A 7,029-nucleotide genomic window follows, 5' to 3' on the forward strand; every position below is an offset into this window, starting at 1 on the left:
TAATCCATCGTCTTCTCTTCTTTATTTTTTAGTTTATTGTTTTTGTAACCCATAATATATATAGTAGTTTATATTAGAAGACTCGATTAATCCAACATGCAAGCATATCCACTTGAAACAACCATTATTTAATTTCTTAACTCATAACTAAATATTGTTGTATGCAAAACAAAAATTAGTATTAAAATGGAGTATTATTGTATCATAAGAAATATATTCCAAGAAAACAATCATAATCAAGAAGTCTATATTTTATTAAATAAAAATATATCAAATAGTATAAAATTATACTTTTATAATTTAAACTTTAAACTATAAACTATAAAACCTAATACATTAAAAAATCCGAATTAAAACCTACATGGTATACATATATTAGTACTCCATAATTTTCAAACTCTAAAAGCCCAACTAAAGCCCAAATAATATATTGTATTACATAAATTTTCTAAACCCTAAAGGAGAGTAGCGCCTCTTTCTCTCTCTTTCTCTCCCTATCGGCGCTGCCAGACCGGTGGTAAGCTCCCAGACCGGTGGTAAGCCCAAATAATATATTGTATTACATAAATTTTCAAACTCTAAAAGCCCAACTAAAGCCCAAATAATATATTCTATTACATAAATTTTCTTCGCCGCCCGCCTCGTCAGTTATTCCTCCCCGTTTCACGCCCGCCGAATTTGCTAGCCAAGCTGTGGTAAGCTCCGGCGGCTCTCTCGGCTAGCAGCCGCCCACCGCCGCTGTCACGACCGCCCTTTAGGGTAAATAAATACCGGCGATCGTGATTAAAAGAACTTAATAAACAGACGAAGGAAACTAGGGTTTCAATAAAGAGTTTGACCAATAATTAATATTTAATAAAAAGGGCCAAGATGTTGACATTATCCAAATAATTAGGTTCAAAGCTAAATGAATGATGAGTAAAAACAATGTCTCAGCGGAAGCGTTCAAGAGAAAGAGTGACGTCATGTGTGGAGACACAACGACACTCGTAGTTCACAACTAACCAAAACATGCTTCAATTTTAAATTGCTCAACACCAACAATTGCTCATCGTCGCTCAACCTGCACATGGGGAAAACACATGCAGGGCTGAGTACTATAAAAATACTCAGTGGGCTCATGCCGGAAACAGTTGATAAAAGTTATGTCATCCATACCACAGTGAACTCGAGTTTTAACTTGAGAAAATAATCGAGTTCACAAAAACATTATCATAGACAGGCCAATCAAAACAATCTCCCCACTTTCTCAACAATCCATCAATCACAACATTTCCATAGTGCGACGAAAGTGTGGCCACACTATTCGCCCACGAGACCGGCCGACTAGCAAGGACGGCTCACGATCCCACCTGTGTACACTAGCCTGATAGGGTTTGCGGCCCTACTCAGACCCGAATTCGTTTAACATAGCCCTATAGCCTAATGGAGCGAACTCACAAACTAGGCATCAGACAACAATCTCATCATCAAGCAAACATGGCATGACATAGCAGTTTAAACCACCATTATTACACCATAATCATACTTTTGAAAATGTTAAAGAGTTTCAGTAAAAGAAAGCCCACATCGACTGCTTAATTCACAAGCACTTTCTTCCCCTTGGTATCACGTTTCACTTGCGATGATTCACTTTTATCATTTAGATAATACATAAATCAACATACTTTTCAAATAAATAAATAAAATGCGTGCATCCTAATTAAAGTTATTTATCTCATTTTTTCTCGATTTTCGATTATTCAGCGGCCGCCCAAGGCGTCGCGTGAGACGCCGGTCGGCTACTTACGCCCCTAATTCCTCCGTTGGCTCCTCGTATTTTTCTTAATGATATCGAATTAAATCCTAAGATTTAATTAAGCACATGAATTAATCATCGAAAATATTTTCCCTCACAAATATATTTATTTCGGACTTAGGATTAAAATTCCTTGTTCTTGGAAAAGTTTCCAAATTGATTAAATAATTCCTAAAAATTATTTAATCCCGTGATTAACTTATCGTAATAATTTTCCCACAATTAATTTAATTATTAACCCAAAGATTTATTTACAAAACCCAAATTCTCCACCTTAACTCTCAAATTGAATTTTAAAGCCCAAACCAAATTAAACGGAGCCCAAACTTAAATAAATCCTCCAATTTAATTATAAGGCACAAATCCTTTTAGAATAACAAATGCCCAAATCCTTTTTCTTCCGCCATTCTACATGCCTCTCTCCTTCTCTCTCTATCCTTCTCTCTCGACAAACTCGGAAATTCCCAGAATCTCCGTCGCCGTCTCCCATCTCACCTCCAGAATCGACGACCCACATATCTTCCGCCGAGAAATCCATCGGGTCGCTGCTGTGCAGTCGCCGTCGCTCGGCGCCGGGAGGCGCTGCTGTCGCCGCGTCCAGATCCTCCACCATCGCGTCGATCCTCACGCCGGCGGCCTCTGCTCGTCGGTCAGCTACTGCTCGCCCCTCCGTCGCACGCCGCATGGGTCACAACTGTCGTACAGCAGCGCCGAGTCAGGCGCCTGCTGTCGCTGCCCGTTGTTGCTGTCCGGTGGCTGCTCGACGGTCCCCGAACAGCTCCGAAACGACACCGCGCAGCCCCGAAACCAACCCGAACCACCCCGCAAGATAAGTTCTCTTTACTAAATTTTGTTCTTTTGTGTTTTCGATTAATCACGGTGGGTGTTCGATTATTGATTTTTTCGGTTCATTGTTGGTGGTGTGGTTTGATCGGTGATGTTGGTTGATTCAATGGCGGATACAAGAACCAAATATCGTGGGGTCGGACAATAAAATAAATATTTAAATTAATTATTTTTATAAATATACATAGTATTAATATAGATAATTAATGCGAGTATGGATATTCTGAAAACAACATACTCCATTCGTCCCATAAAAATATGTACTCTTTCTTTTTGTTAGTTTGTTATATAAGAATATGCACTTTCTAATCTTAGAAATTCTCTTCACTCTATTGAGGTGACACACATTTCCACTAACAATACTTTAACTATTTTTTTTATCTTACCAATTGTGCATTAAAACTCATGTCCAACTCAAAATGAATATTCTTATAGGACGGATGAAGTACAATTTATTATGTAACATCCCAAAATTTGAAAATTTAGAAGTAATTTGAATATGAATAATAAGGTTGAAATCTAAATTATAGAATAAAAAAATGAAATTAAGATTATATTCATTTTTAAATACGTTTGATTTATTGATATGTAAGAACTATATTTAACATTAATTGAAATTATTAGACGAGAATTTATTTGAAATGGAATTATAAGAATTAATACAAAGAAAGAAAGAAAATTTCACAGCCCATTTATTTAATGCGCAGAGTATTAACTTTAGTTAAATTGTGGGGGCAAAAATTGTAAATATTGGGAAAAAGAAATATTACAAATATTGGGAAAAAGAAATAATAACGACGATCAAGACTTTTTGTATTCAGCATTTCTCTCTATTTCATCTCCCCCAACGCCAAATCCAGTTTCATCTCTCTCTGTAAACAAACTGAAACAATTCTCCTCATCTCTTCATTCTCGATAATCACCGCCTCCCCTGCCGCGAGGCCACTGCTGGATTCCGGACGTCATCTCACCCTATGTTGAGGTGGGGTCAAAGATGCGAACGCTGTGGGTCGGAGGCCAATGAATTGAGCTTTCCGGCGGCACTCCGGAGCCGGTGGTGGGGTCGGCCGACCCCACCTGGATCCGCCGTTGGTTGATTGAGTTATGTTGGAGGCGGAGTATGATGATATGTTGTGAACAAAAAGCTAAAAATTCACGCTTTAGAATTGGGTAGAAATTATACCTCCGTGGGTAGGACTTGGCTGTGGAGTTCACAAGGCTGAAAAGGAAGATTCTTGAAGCTGGAAAATTTCAATTTCTGTTGATAGCAATCTGATGTTAGATTCTGAGATAGGAGCAATTTAGGTACGAAACGATAGAGAAATTGTTTACCACAGTTAGGACTGAGTTAAGAATTTAGGTACCCTTCGAAGTCTGCCGTGGATTTTAAAAGGAAAACTTCCCTGAATTCTTGTTGCAGAGTTGCAGCTCGTTGCAAAGATGTGGAAATAAGGGGAAACTGATTTAGGAGAAAAATATATTAGAGAGAAGATGGCTCATGGGTAGTTTAGGTTTTGGGAGAGATTTATGGGAGAGAGGGGAGAAACGGTTTTGGAGTCGTGGGAAATAGAGGGGGATTTCGAATTCCCTTTTTTTTGTGATTTTGGATTAATTTGGATTTGTTTGGTATTTTATTTGCAGATCACGGAAGAGGAAAATCTCTGCGGAAATCTTTATTTAAAATTTGAACTAAAGAATAATTGGTGACCAAGTCAACGAGGAAAAGATTTAATTAGATTAGTTTGATTCACGGTCCTTTGTATTTTATTTAAATTGTGCAGCCCACAATTTATTTATCACCGGACTGGATTTTTGTATTATTTATTTAATTTATCGGATTCAACACGGAATCGAGTCCAATAAATATTCATCACGGAAAGGAATTATTTTAATTCGCATTGTGATTTACTTCACAATTTCTAGCTCTTATAACAAATTATCAATTATTCAAAAACATCTAATTTCACCCCACATTAACTATTCAAAGCAGGCACGTCACATTTTCAACAAAGTTGACCCAGTAAAAATTCCAACTCAAAATTAGGTCACGAAAAGTATCCAACAACAATTCCACTCGACAAATAAATTCACGGACTTCGCAATAAATATTTCATTAATTGCAAATAGTTTAGAGTTCAAAAATTAGGTTTAGAAAAACGGGGCGTTACAACCGCCCTCTCCTTTTCTCATCTCTCATTCCGTCGCCCACCGCCGCCCACCTCGCCCGTTTTTCTCCTTCCCCTCCCTTTCTTCTTCTCATTTTTTTTTATCTCAGGCCTCTCTCACGCCACTGTCGCCACTGCATTCAGCGGCTGGACTCACCGCTGTCACCCGTGTCGTCTAACTTCACGCCAGCGTCGCCGGTCACCAACCCCTCTCGCTCGTATCTCTCAGGTATCGGGCTTGCCGGCGTGTGAGTCCAGCCGCCACCGCCGTTGGCTCTCCTTCTCTTTATTCCGCTTTCGCCGCCGTCGACCCTCCTGCACCTCCGCCGCCGCAGTAACCCATCCTGCACAGCAGCAGCGTCGCCGCTTCCTCTTCATCTCCGGCATCTATCTCGTCGCCTCACCCGCCGGAGCCGGAACCGAATTCCAAGCAGAACCAGGCCTGCTATAATGCAATCACAAAATTAGTCCACAAAATGCAGATTATAGTCCATCTATTTAAAAGCGTTTCAAATCTTCTTCAAGAAGTTTGTATTTGGTTGGACCATTTGAAAGCCACTATTGCTCAATAGGAGCTGCCTTTTTTTATCCAATGGTTGTCATTTCTCAAAATGACTAAAAGGTAAATAAAATAGCTTTACATTTTTCCCCCAAAAAGGGCAAATAAGTCTTTTCATTAAACTGACACTTTAGATTATGATAGATGGTAAGTAGGTCTCACATTCCACTAACTCACTTCACTCACATTTTATTATAAAACCAATATAAAAAAGTGGGTCGCATATTCCACTAACTTTTCCAACTCACTATTCTTTACGTTTTTTAAACTCCGTGCCCACAATAAGAGTGACTTCTATTATGGGACGGAGGGAGTATAATTTTACATGAAGAAAAAATTACTATATTTAATAATAACAAATATCTTCTATTAATATCAAGCTTAAAATGCATCCAGATGACAAAAACAATTAAATCAAATCAAATTTATGCGTACACCAATTTGTGTCATGAGTCACGAGACTCACGAGTCACGACGGTAGGTTGTCATGCGCATCAAAGATTTCAAAAATATATACATTTGGGCCATTTTTCATCAATGATTATCAAATCAAATTATTAAGTAATTATTTGAATAAACATCAGAATGACAAGTAGCCCCTTCAATTTTTTTACTTGATTTAGTATCTGACACATTAATAATACGCATTTATATGATAAATAATACATTTAATTTCGGTTATCTATTGCTAATATTATATTAATAAAAAAAATCTCAGATCCCTTTTAAGCTAAAAAATCCCATGAGTCGTGGAATCTATTTTCTTGATTTACTAGTATCTTACGAATATATATTTGAAAATTTATAACTATTAAAGTCATTATTAAAGTCAATGATAAATTATACTAGGGGAATAGAAAATAGTTGCGATCAGGGTCGTCTGGGTCAGTTCTACCTGAGTTGAAATTTTATGTTGGAAATTTACATTTATAACCTTATATATTTAGCAAGCTATATTTCAGTTCTCATTGCCTTCCTTTTTTTTATTTGACTACGAGTGTACCGAATTCACCTTTGGCAGAATCCGACTAATTCTGTTCAACCGAATTTGCAGATTAAGGCTGAAAATCTCACAGCGGGTAACGGGGCATCGTTGCCTTCCTTTGTTAAAATACTAAATGGCACTCCCATTTTTTTAAGAATCATCATTCCTTTCTTTTTACTGTCATATTATTCATTTCTTCTAGTTCTTACTAATCTATAGTATTAGCCATAACATTCCATTCATTATCCTTTTTTTAATAAAATTACATTTACATACTTTTTTAATCTTACAATTTATATTTCAAAATTACTTTTAAATTAACATAAGTGATATATTCTATACTATATTTTATATTATATCCGTTCACAATCAATGGTTTATTTTTCAATTTTGATCGGTCCACAAAAGTCAGTACTTCCTCCGTCCAAGTCAAGATGTTCATCTTTTATTTTAGTAAAATGGTCTTCCACTTTTATTCCCTCTTTCCTCTAATTATTAATTTTATATTAAAATCCGTGTTGTCCACTACCAAAAATAATGGTAGTGGATGAAGGTAATGAAATTGATGAAATACAATAAAATTAAGTACAGTACATTTTAATCTCTGCATTTCAGTTGGATCGTCCATGTATTTTTAAAATGAGTTCAACTGTAGCCCCAGGTATTGTTAATTGTT

The 7,029-nt window shown here is 36.9% G+C and overlaps 1 long non-coding RNA gene across 1 annotated transcript; it reads right to left on the reverse strand.

The window, feature by feature from the left end:
• Nucleotides 1-3,315: 3,315 nt before the first annotated feature.
• On the reverse strand, nt 3,316-4,387 carry LOC121773855. The gene is made up of 2 exons (XR_006044869.1): nt 3,977-4,387; nt 3,316-3,902 (listed from the first exon to the last, which is right to left on the reverse strand). It is a non-coding gene; the product is annotated as an uncharacterized LOC121773855 (long non-coding RNA).
• Nucleotides 4,388-7,029: the final 2,642 nt, after the last annotated feature.

This window comes from Salvia splendens, chromosome 17 (genome assembly GCF_004379255.2).
Source record: "Salvia splendens isolate huo1 chromosome 17, SspV2, whole genome shotgun sequence".
Taxonomy (NCBI): Eukaryota; Viridiplantae; Streptophyta; class Magnoliopsida; order Lamiales; family Lamiaceae; genus Salvia; species Salvia splendens.